The following is a 12,557-nucleotide window of genomic DNA, read 5'->3' as shown; positions in this document are numbered from 1 at the left end:
CGACAAAAAATGGGCTGCCGTTTTGCAAAAGTTAATGTTTCAATTATTCTATGAATTTAAGGCAACGAAGTGCACTGAGAAAGATGAGTTGAGTATAGAGTGGCTATGAAAATGTAAAGTTTACAAAATAACAAAAGGAAAATATACTTTAAATCGCCTAGATATTAAGCTAGATTTTACTTAATAATTTAACTAACAAATTTTAGATTCTTAAATACTTTTGCGCTCTACCAATTAGTTATAAACCACCCCTATTGATTTCTGCCCGCTGGGAATTATTTTGATTGGAAATCTTCTTGATTTTCGGTCACATTTTGTGGGGTCATTGAAGGGTTAAGCCTTTATTCTTTGCATTGAATTTTCCGGTGGCCTGAGAGTGAACAATTTGATTTGACATAATTGGGGTAAAGTCAAGCGGAAGCGATTATTTTGTGCATGTGAGTTTGAATGGGGGACAAAAAAGAACGGTGGGAAGTGTGGAAAGTGGGCGTGTGCACGAGCAAAGTAATTCAATTTCCCGGCTTACAGCTCTTTTTTTGCCGCTGGTCAACGAAAAAGAGAAGGGTTCGCTTTGGTTGGGCATGTGTAGCCCATTTTTTTTTTCGTACATTTTCCTGCTGTCGCATTGCGTCAGCGAATATGAAGCCACCCCATCACCCACTTAACACCCTCTTTACGCCCACTTACCTGCCACCCAACAACAGAAAACCAACCCAGGCAGTTAGTTTAAACTTGTTTGCCTCAACTTTTTTCCGTTTCTAGCTGGCCTTTGCATTAAAAATGCATGCGAAAGTCGTTTGACAAAAGTTTTCCTCTGCGGGAGACAAAAGGGTGGGTGAGAAAAGTAGGGGGCGACTTTTGGGTGAAGAGGCACCTTGAAGGCCAAAGGCAAAGTTGACAGTTACATGCGGGTTAGACAAGATTCTCCCAGTGATTTGCTTTAAAATGCAAAGTGTAAAGGGCAAAGGGCAAAGGGCAGATGTAAGGGCTTTACGACACTACCCAGACAATCGATAATTTCCAGCAATTCAATTACAGGTTTCCAGGACACACACAACGCACATGCCACAACAAATCGAAATTCCCACGCTCATTGAAATAACTTCAAGGCAACGAAACTATTATCATATGACAACGAAAACATTTCAGTTATGTCACACAAATGAACAAAATGATAAAGAAAATTCGTGGGCGAAAATTGTAAGGAAAATTCGTTGGCAAAATGTCAGGCAGAAATGTTGACATTGTTTGGCTTAAGATACAAAACACACGGACTGCAAAAAAGAGCAGGCATTGTTGGGCGAAGAAGTTGACAAATCAAGTTTTCCTCCTTCGTATTTTTCTTGTGCATAACGAGCTCAGAAATGTGTGTGTGTGCTTGCATTGCAACGAACGCAATGAAAAGATGAAAAGCAAACGAAAAGAAAATTATGAAAATGCACAAGATGCAGTGCTCTAATGGAAAGGCTTAAGGCAAGCCAACATGTCAAGTGGGGAAACTGTATTTAGTTTGTGAATTACGTGATAGAAACTAGCCAAAATCACAAAATTTACTCGAAAATCTTTCTTAAAGAGTTAGTAAATTCTTAAAGCCCAACAAAATATCAGCTTTTTTAAAAAATGTTAAGCTAGTAAAGCTAAACCAGTTTAATCAGTCCAGACTTAAGAAGTTAAAGCCCCATCTGCAATCCATTAGAGCTAGTCAAAGTGCTATAAATATTGTGTACTGACAATGCATCAGTGAAGGCAGACAGAAATACAAATCGCCATAGTTGTAGAGTTGGTAGCAAAGAGCACATGCTCACTGCACACCCATCCAGGCTTTTATTCAAATTGTCAACTCAAAAATGGGCTGCACAAAAAAAAAAAAAAAAAACGCACAAAAACCTAGGGAAAACTGAAAATCAGCACGCCAGAAAAGAACAGAAGCTGAACAGATCCAACTGTAAAGTTCAACTGAGCGTATGTGCAATGTTTGCGAATGACAATTTACGAGTGGCCAGGAAAGGACGATTGCCAGGACTCGCTTGCTCCGGCACTTCTCCGCTAATTGCCAGCAAAACAAGCCCTCAAATCGTCTTTACACACCTGGAAAAACAAGCCGCTGTCATGTAGCTAAATATATTTAATGTAAATAAAAAGTTATGGTAGAAACTTGTCATCAGTTCTTTGGAAGTAACTCGTTGTCAACTGCAATTCAACATTTTAAATGTAATTAAAATCTAGAATTAATAACTATTAATAGTTCTGTATATAATGTTTATATTTTTTTTACCTGCAAATACTTTACTGGCAAATAATAATAACTAAGTGCACTCTTTAATAATTTTAAAGTGATACTTGCTAGTTTTTTACTGTTTATTCTTAATGGCCTGGCCATCCAGAGTATGACTCATATGCTAATTTCAGCCACAACAAATGTTTGCGTCCCAACTTTGCACACCTTCAATTTAACCCACTGACAACACCTGTCCTGCTGACATTGAACGATATGCCGCCTCTTCTGCAGCCGAAGGAAACAAGATGTTGGCCCACTAGAACTTCTCACCTCCCTATTTTTTTTTTTTGACCAACTTTGATTGATGGCTATAACAACTTTTCGCTTTGGCTTGTCTGGTTCTTTTGTTTTACGCTTTTTTGTGGCAACACTCAAGGACATTCGAGAATAACTGGCGAAACACCGAAAAGCTTTCAGTCAAATGAGTTACGGCACACACAAAAACACCTAAGCACGGGAAAAATGAAAAAAAAAAGCCGGTAAGGTTTGGAAAGTTTGGCAATCTGTGTAAATCACGGCTTAGATTATAAAAAAAGGTAGTCAATAAAATATTTAACGTATGATGTCTTTCCTTAGGATTTCAATTACAAAGTTTTGATGCCTCAAAATGAGTGAGAAGCCGAAGTTCTAGAATTATTTATCATTTGGCAAGCAACTATTTCCGCAACGAACTTTAGTTTTTAATAAGCCAAAAAGTGTGTAGAACTTTTTCTCAAGTAATTCCCAAATTTACGACTTCCATGCGGCGCCCTAAGACAAAAACCTTAAAAAATATGCCCAAAAAGGGAAGTAAACCAAAAGGAGCGCACACAAGTAAAATAAAAAGCAAAAACTTGTTTATGACTTGCAAATTTCCTGTAAAAGCCAAAACAAGTGCAGCACACAAAAAAAAAAATTTGTACTAGAAATGAGGAAACTTGTCCAAGAAGCAAATCAACTTTTTCAAACTGCGAATGGATGGGAAAAACGAGATGCCAGAGGAGTCTGAATGACAAACGAACTAGAAATCCCCGCACTTGGCTAACTAAGACGGAAGTGTAGCCATTCGACCGGAGGCCAAAAGGCAGGACGAGATGAGGTGGGTAAATGAACTTTAAAATGGATATCCCTGAGGTGGAAAGCGGAGCTTGGGACTCTTGCAACTAATGTAATCAAATCAAAATGAAACGCCAGCCAAGCAACTAACCAAAGGCAAATTGCCAGCCAGAGATGAGCGAGTTGGGAAAAGAGTTTGCGAAAGATATCAAATTGTTTTGGAGTTAGTTTTCAAGTAGTTAGCGATGCGTCCTTTTTATATTACTAGTACTACACAACCATTCATTTATGCTAAACCATTTAGTCATGGTTAATCTAAGCGTTTTAAATACAATAATTTCTCAAGCGCTAGGCTGCCATTAAAGTCACATTAAAAGATATAATCACATCATATTGTACCATGATAAACCTATTTCATACTTCCTTACCTATAACAAATTAAATTGAAAGTGTAATTCCCATATCGCTGGCCATCTCTGGCGACCGGAGACCATTGGACTGACTGGAGGCAATCGGAAGATGGCGAAAGGAAATATTGTCATTGAAATGCAAGTCCTGTGCCACCGCTTCTCCACCTGGCCAAATGCAAATTGAGCGGCAGCCGTGGAATGGAACCGCAGATGGAGATGGAGGAGAGTCAACAGCAATAATAATAATAATAAAAATACAAATAATAATTTGCAACAAAAGTCAGTCAAGTGCTTGGCGGTCGGGTTGGTTAACCTCAAAAGAGAGTTCGTTCTTGCCATTGTCAATATTTGCCACCGCCATCTGGTTTGTCATCAGCATCGACGTGATGACTTCTCCGCTCAACTTCATCGATATGCAGACGACACAGAAATCTCAGGGCGAAGACAAATTTGTATATATATATTCTCAGCGATTGCTGGGGGATTTAACTGCAAGGCCTGAATGAGTCTTTTGGTCAGTAACGCAGTGCACTGCATTTGCATGCAATCATTTGTTTATTTACCTGTAAATAAACACATGGAGTTCCTGCTAATGGAAACGATAACTTTTTCCCAGAACACTCAGGCATGTTGCTAATTGAAGTAGTTTCCTTAAAGGAAAGTTGAGTCATCGTTGGGCTCAGGTTTACTAATTGAAAAACACTTTGGCCTCGCTCACACAAATGTATTTAGTTCAGATTAGTTTTTTAAGAACTTCAGGGAAATGAGCTGCTACAAGAATGCGTAGTAAATTACCTTAAGTTATTGGGAGGCGCAGAGAATGGGCTTTTTTTTTGCTTTTTCTGCACAACTGGGTAGTAAATTTGAATTAGCAGTGTTTGCAACTTTCCTGCGAAAGCATCAAACAGTTTCTGGTTAGAAAACAACTGACCCATGGTCAGAGTAAATGTAAAATATAATGGAAAATAATTTTCAATTTGCCCGGGTTCCACGTTCCTCTAACAATTTACTGGAATATGTTACTCGGCCTTTCCTGTTCTGTTTCTGTTTTCCCCCCCCCACTCAAGATTTATATGTACAACGGTAATTGTAGACGCTTGGTATGCGCCTTTCGTGGTTTATTATTACCCCCCACTCACGGCTTTTTGAGCAGCTTTTCCCACTCCAAGTGTATGTTTTGCTCTTCTTGAGCCAGGCAGCCAGCCAAGCAAACATTTCCACCAGAGGAAACACACAATAATATGTGAAAAAGGAACAAATATATACATATATATGTATATATATATAAAAAAGGGAAATAAAAGAAAATGCCGGCCAGACCCTAACAAGCGAGACAATAGCCAAAAGCTGTAAATTGTGGGCGGGGCTAAGCGGCAGACCAAACAACAAACTGGCACAATGAACAGAATACGGATGTCTAGAGGAATGTCTACTGCCGTTTTGGATCAGTTTCAGCAAAACTGTAATTAAAACTGTGCCTGCGAAACTGTGCAGCCGAGTCAAGAGTGTCAAGAGCAAAGATATGGAAAAGAATTTCCAAGGCGAGAGCTCGCTGAAAAACTCTGGCTAAGAAGGAAATCATTTTACGGCCACATGACAGACAATAAACGAAAAGGGGAAGGTTTTGAAGGTTTGATGGAAGGAAGAGTACAAGGAAGCCATTACCTCGATGCAGGTGCCACATTTGTTGTGAGCACACACATGCACAGAGTCAACACCTTGAACCAGTTTAAGTGAAAAGAAAGGAGAAATTATGGCAGAGTGAGTGCGCTGGGAAACTCAAAATAATGAAGTGCGAGGACGCCGACACTGACATTTTCCTGAAGACCGGGAAAGCCCCTTGATGACGAGGTGGCGACCTGCCCAGCAAGCAAAAGTCATTAGCGAAGCACATGACACGGCCAAAAGAGCACAGTGCTTTCAGGGATATGCAAAATTGAACCAAAATGGTTTGACTTCTTAAATGGTAGGCTAAAAGCCTTGCTACATGTACATAAATTAATTGAATTTCACAGACTTATTTTATCTATAATGAAAATGAATTAGTGCTTTCTACTAGCTCAATTTTTTGAGAAGCATGTTGATTATTTATACGACCTAAAAACGTTTTTAGTATTAAGTACTGAGTTGAAGTAAATTAGTTTTCCTCATTTCCAGACCAGTGTACAGCTGGGTGGGCTTTTTGGCTAGATTTGTGGGGTAAATGCCGACAGTCGGAGCTGTCAGGAAATGCAGCAAAGTTGCCAGCCTTAGGCTGAAGAAGAAATTCTAGACGTGAGTGGCGGCCACTCCTCTGCAATCTCGCCTCGTGTTGTCATGTGCCCCATGTCAAATATTTAACACTTGGTTTATTTTGCATTTGTTTCGCTCCCCGTGGCACATGGAAATTAAATGTTTACGCTTTTTGTGGCAGCAAGTGGGCGTCGACGTCCCCAACTCAAGCAGGCAGCGCTCAAGTGGATTTCACGGAGCACCAACCAAATGGCAACCAATTTGGAGAACTCTCAGTCCCGGTCCTGGTCTCTCGGTCCCCCCAAACTTCACATTTCCATATCCAGCTTTATTCGCCCACGCAATCAATGCGGCAGAAATATTTCACAATTGCAGAAATGCAATCAGAAATCAGGAATCAGAAATCGGGAATCGAGCCAAACGCCGACCAAATCACGTAGCATAATATTTTGTTATTTTGTCGGTCTGCACCGAGTCTGCATTGCATTGACAAGCATAAGTCTGTGAGATATGCCACGGAATGAAAATCTATATGTGAGAGCAGATTTTCAAAGTCACGCGCCACCAAACAGCGGAGAGCATGGGTTAAGGCCCGCGCCACCGCAAATGGCTAAAAGTCAGACAACAATCGATGATGAGCACATGCAAGGGGTAAGCGGTGGTGCTTTGTAGCATAACATAGAAATTTGCACAATGCTCTCTGCCAACCGAGCAGTGAATTCAATGATCTCTGATTAAAGTGGGAATAATTTTGCAAAGAGGTTTATATAATGTGGCTGACAGGTAAGCTAAACGATGTGAGAAGCACGGAGAGAGGCGGTTCTCCACAAGCCACGTTGTGAAATTAAAGATTGAAAGCCGTTCCTTGCTCTTTTCTATTAATGTTTATATTAAATTGAAAATACATTGCATAGTTTCCAATAACTTCCTTTTGTTTCATTTCAAATTTAGTGTACCCATAAGCCAAGTAGTGTACGCCCTATAAACTCTTAACCACACCCACAATAAGGGACCGTCAGTTGAGCTTGAGTCTTGGTTGGCGTGCAAGACGCCAGAACATTTCTATTAAAATGCAAAAAGCCTTTTGTGGCCAACCCCTACCAATTTTTTGGTATTTGCCTTGTTTATGCGGTGTCTAGTCTGGCTGTGTTTATCGCTGAAGCTATGGCTTCTGCTTTTTCTGCTGCTGTTGGCATTGCACTTTGCATGCAAAAAACATAATAATCGGAAAGGGAAACCCATAGTGGAAGACGTGTTAGAGTCGTCTTCCGATCGCAAATGTCGTGAACGTTGTTTGACGTCAGCGTAAGCCACCAAAAATAAACAATACAACGGGGGAAAAAAAATGCAGCGGCATAGATAAACAATAAACAAAGGCACGAACGCAGCATCAGCAGAAATGGCAAATTGAAAACTGCATTAAGAAATGGCAAAAGAGCGCGGCGGCGAAGAAGGAGGAGGATCCCTTGACATTCACTACAGAATTAGAGTCATTGAACGAGTGAAGAACGAGCTGAAGAAGCCAAAAATAAAGTTGTGCAGGAACAAAAATGAGAACCAGACGAGTTGGCGGCAAGCTTCCCAGTTACACTGATAAATAAGTTCTATAGCATGCAACAAAATTTTTCAAAATAAATGTTCAAATAATAGCTTAGCTAGATATTAGCGCGAGAAGAGGCTCTTTTTCAGTTTATATAGCATGCCAAATATTTCTTTAAACATAATAATAAACACTTTTTCTCTCTCTAATTGCAAATTGACTTCCAAACTATTTCAGCCTAATTGAATTCTACCCGCGTTGCCAAACAGCAAAACAGCCAACCAGTACACAACCGCCAAAGAAACCAAACAACGAAAATAGTAAAAGCCTCGTTGAAAACAGAATTTTTACGATTTACGTCGGAAGGTTGTGAATTTCACTTAAAATACTTTTATTATGGGCGGTGAGCCTCCCAAAGAAAATAAAGCGAAAAAAAACCTGCTCGCATTCAGGGCACGTTTTCCAGGCAACGTTGACGCTTGGCCTGGCATATAAAAAAAGATTTGGTTTTTTCTTCAACTCCAGACAACACATGTACCTGTAATGGGCCCATTCGACAAGAGTCGAAACAGCAGCAACATCAGCAACACCAGCAACAATGAGCCGTTTAAAAACAAATTATCGAACATGTACGAAACGCCTGTCACCGGCAGAGAGTAAAATAATAAAATGGAACCTGGGGGGAAAAAATGTTTATGGACAGTCAATGATAGTGGGCAAAAATGCAGAATAATCCCGAGCACGGTGTCCCAAGGGGTTAAGCTGTTTGAAATTGGAAAATGTGTTTGGGAATCGGTGAAAAAAGATAAACACACATAATTGACAGAAGTAGAACAAGCCGAATGATGTAATGCAACTCAGGGACTGTCAGGTGCATTTTAAGTGCTTCTAGTTGTCGGGTAATCAGTAGGTAGAATCTGTATTTATTTATACAAATATCATGCATTTTTTAGCTACTTAATGTTTTGTCAAGAATTTAAGTAACTATATTTAAATATTTTATAAAAATGTGTACAAAAACCAAACCTAATATATATATATTAATTTATTTTTCTCGAAACCTTTAACCCCTTCGCAATGTTGAACCATTAACCCCAAATGCAGTTCAGTGCCCAGTGCCACTCATCTATGTCACAAACATAAGCACGGAAAAATCGAGGAAAACCCTCCAACGGGAGAGGCCTCACTAAATTACTCAGAAATTCAGAAATTCGTGTAATAAAACACAGAAAATACCCGCATAAATTTCTTTTCAACGCGCTGAGGGCGTAAAAAAATCTTCCGGTTTATGGATTTTGCGCTGGCAACATGTATGAGTGTGAGTTTCTCATATAACTTATTTAATAGTGCAACATTTAGTGGGGGGTGGGGGTGACGGTGGCGGTACGGGGAAATGCATTAAATGTGCTTAAGCGAGCGAAAGGTCATGTGCGTGATTACTCATACGACGTGTGGCCATCGCGGAGATCAGCACACACATGCCGGAAAATAAAACTGAAACCAAATGAAAGAGGGTTTTCATATCAATGACATGACATATTAAACGGGCCACCAAAGCGGATTTGTCCACATATATGTACGTACTTCAAATCTTCAGATAAGTTGGGGAGGAAAGTTCTCGGGATGTGTGCGGTGGCCAGTGGGCGGGGCCGATGGCATCTGTAGCGTTTCTTGCTCTTCACAAATCAGAGCGTAAATACAATGCTGAAAGGCGATGGTAAAGCGAGACGAAAAGCGAGAAACGATGCGTGTTCTGATAGCGGAATCTGCTCGGTGGCACTTGAATGGACTGCGATGGTACAGTGATCACTGGAGTTAAAGAAACTTACCAGTACTCGCAGTATCATTCAGTCAAGTTTGAGAAAGACTTCGAACTTATTTATAGAAAGATACAACTGAAGTGTATAAGGATAGTAAGCTGTAAATTAGATTTAAATAGATTTTTAATCACATGAAAATCCGCATTCAAATCAATTTAAAGCTTAGGACCCGCATTTCTTTAGAGTAAGTCTACCCACGCCATGAATCATTCGCAAAGTGAACTACAGATCCACTCAGAGCAGTTATCACTGTATCAGCAGCTCATATGCGGGCAGAGTCCAGTTTAGTTGTTCGGAGGGCATTGAAAAGACCTGGGAAGTGAGTGGGGGAGATACCATATAGAGGGTGGGTGTGGAGCTCCGGGAGATAAAAGCGAGACGGTGGAGGAGGAAGCATCAACAGTCGGCGACCATTAGCTGCTTATCGCGCTTCGTCTTCGGCTGCTGATTTTTTTATATACATTTTTCTCTGTTTTTCCAGTGTTTTTTTTTTCTTTTTCATTTTACCATTGAGTAGGTCTGAAAATAGCAGCGACAGTGAGCTCAAGTGTAAAGTTATCAAGTGGCTGCGACTGGCAGCCAGATAGACGGACACCAGTCAAGGGTTAAAGGCATAGACAACGTCGAGTGTGTTTGGCCATGGCTTGTGACATAAAATGCTATCAGAAAGGATTATGACAAGCCTGCAAAAACGAGAAAAACATGGTAAAGAGCGAGGTGAAACAGTGTACAGAACTGTATCACTGGCACAAAGAAATAGAGTCGACGTCGACGGTGATGATGATGTTGATGCAATGGCGACGATATAGCAGCCATAGCCGACAACCAAGTGTCAAAGTCGGACATTCGACGCCATAAAATATTTACACCAAAAAGGAGCAAAGGAGCCTCGAGTTATCTCAAGAATCTCTCTTCAGTCGAGTAAAGTTATCCTCTATTTCTTAGGGACAGAACAGAAGTGGTAGGAGGGATAAGTGTCACAATTGTTGGTTAAATAAGTTGAGGATTTCTCACTTCAGCTGAGAGGTGTTTGTAGTTTTATCTATATCTCGAGGTGGCCAGATTTAAGTGCTTGTCGTACTTTTTTATTCTGAAAGAATATGACTCAAATTTCTTGTGAATTTTTTAAAATGAATCCCTGTAAGATAATCCCTAAGAAAACACAACTGCGAACATGTTTTTTTTAATCGTAAAACCGCTCTACAGAAATTATCAAAGAGCACGAACTCAAGAATGATGAATCCAATGAATCATTTCCAGCTCAAAAAGCAGAAGAGATCACAAAGAAATCTCCATCGTTGCAAGTAAACATACATAAAAGATATATGTATGTGATTCCGCTCTGTGCAATTGTGATCTATGAAGAGGAAACGCTGTAACTTTAAGCTGCACTGGAAAAAAGTTCAAGTGTTGTACCATAAAACGATTTTAAACACACTTCTTCTTAGTTCCTAAATAGTTTAGTTCTAATAGTTTAGTTTCGGTTCTTAAACAAACAGGAAGATACCATTGATTTTATTTTCCTCTATTTTATTAAGGGCAATATAACTTGACTGCAATTCAACGGAACTCTGCTTTTATTGTTTAGCGTGTAGGTACTTAATTTCTTGTGCAACGTCTTATAACTTCATAACTTTTATGGGCGGCGAATGAAGCAGTTTAGAAGGAGAAGCAGCAACTGTGAGTTACAGACACACAGAGCTGGGTATAATTAAAACGAGGCAACACAAGCGGCAGCTCGTGGGGCAATTAACGATAGTTAAGCTGCAAGTATCAGCTCGCTGACAAACAGCCAAGACAAGTCCAACAACTAGCAACTACAGTTAGTGGGTTTGTTGTAATGGCCTTGGCAGACAACTTGCAACTCGAGTGACATTCCTTGGTTTTATTTGTTCCCCCTTTTTTAGTTGCATCAACCAGCTGCTGCACACAACTATTCAATAATGCAAAGAAAACATTTAAACTTCTGCTGAAATAAAGCCAAACGCTACTAGATGTTTTACTTCTTTCTTTTTTGTTGGTTAATGCAACATTTATGAGCCGAGGCGAAACAGAAGCTCCCAAATGGCAAAATCGTGAGAAATTGTTTCAATGCAAGCTCAAGATGCATTTGAAATTGTTTCCGCTTGAAGAATTGCCCAATTGTTGACGGGGGTGCTGCTGCAACTTCGAGGAGAAAACTCTGACATATTGGGTGTGGTGGAGAAAATGCGCTGCAAATTTCATTCTTCATCGAAATGAAATAGTAAAATTGCTCACTGAACATGAGTTGAAATGTTGTAAAATGAGAACAAAATTCAGCAAGGAATTCATTCAGCCGAATTGATGAAGGAAAATCAGTTGGTGAATTAATTATTACCATTCAATACGAATTTAAAAGAGGTGGTTGTTTAAATATGACTACTTCCTGGTCATTTAATTATTTTCTGTACATCTAGATTTCTACGAAATCTGAAACGACTTATTTACCAACATATGAGCCCAATTAAGGCCATATATTCGGTATTTCAAAACAAAAGCCCCGACACAAAATGTCAATTAAATACTCAAGCCAAATATGGCTGCATTTCCAGCCAATCAAGACCATTAGTCAGATGTTCAGGGGCTTACCTGTGGCAATCAAACTATATTTTACATTTGGCGCCGCCGTTTCTTTGACTACGCCCCTGACTAGCTGGCAAAGCATACAAAATCGCTCCGATTATGGGAAGAAAAACAGCTGTTCGCCGAACTAGTTTCTGGAACAAGAAATGAAGGCAGAAAAAAAGCTAAACAAAAAAAACCGAAAATAAAACCGTTTGCGTGGGCGTTGAAAGACAATTAGCCGCATGCCGCAAAATCAAGCGACCGAAACGGGTTCTCCACTGAGTCAACGTGGTGCAAACTATACGGGTTTCCATGTCATGCCTAAATAAACCATCAAAATGCATGGCGAATTTTATGAAATCCAAAGATTAGAGGGGGGAACACCACACCACAACATACCGCACACATTCGATCAAGTAATTCATCAAAATATGTTTACACTTTCCGCAGTAGTAGTAGTTTTTGGCATATTTCGGGCTCTTTTGTCTGTCAAATTGCATTCGACGGGCAACGAGTGCATTCAATTACCCCAACGAAAAAAACTAAACTGACAACCCATCAAAATGCGTTTTTAGACCATTAAAAGCTTTTCCCACCATGCCAACGGAGAAATCGATAAGTTTCGGTCGAAAAATGCGATTGCGTTTTGCATTTAT

At 39.9% G+C, this 12,557-nt stretch overlaps 1 protein-coding gene across 4 annotated transcripts in view; it reads right to left on the bottom strand.

The window, feature by feature from the left end:
- Nucleotides 1-12,557, bottom strand: part of LOC120447470 (cyclin-dependent kinase 14) — a 98,987-nt gene that overhangs the window by 40,868 nt on the left and 45,562 nt on the right. The gene's annotated exons all lie outside the window — the stretch shown is intronic.

The sequence above is a fragment of the Drosophila santomea genome, chromosome 3L (genome assembly GCF_016746245.2).
Source record: "Drosophila santomea strain STO CAGO 1482 chromosome 3L, Prin_Dsan_1.1, whole genome shotgun sequence".
Taxonomy (NCBI): domain Eukaryota; kingdom Metazoa; phylum Arthropoda; class Insecta; order Diptera; family Drosophilidae; genus Drosophila; species Drosophila santomea.
The sequence above is the reverse complement of the archived record's forward strand: the minus strand, read 5'-3'. Positions and strand labels throughout refer to the sequence as shown.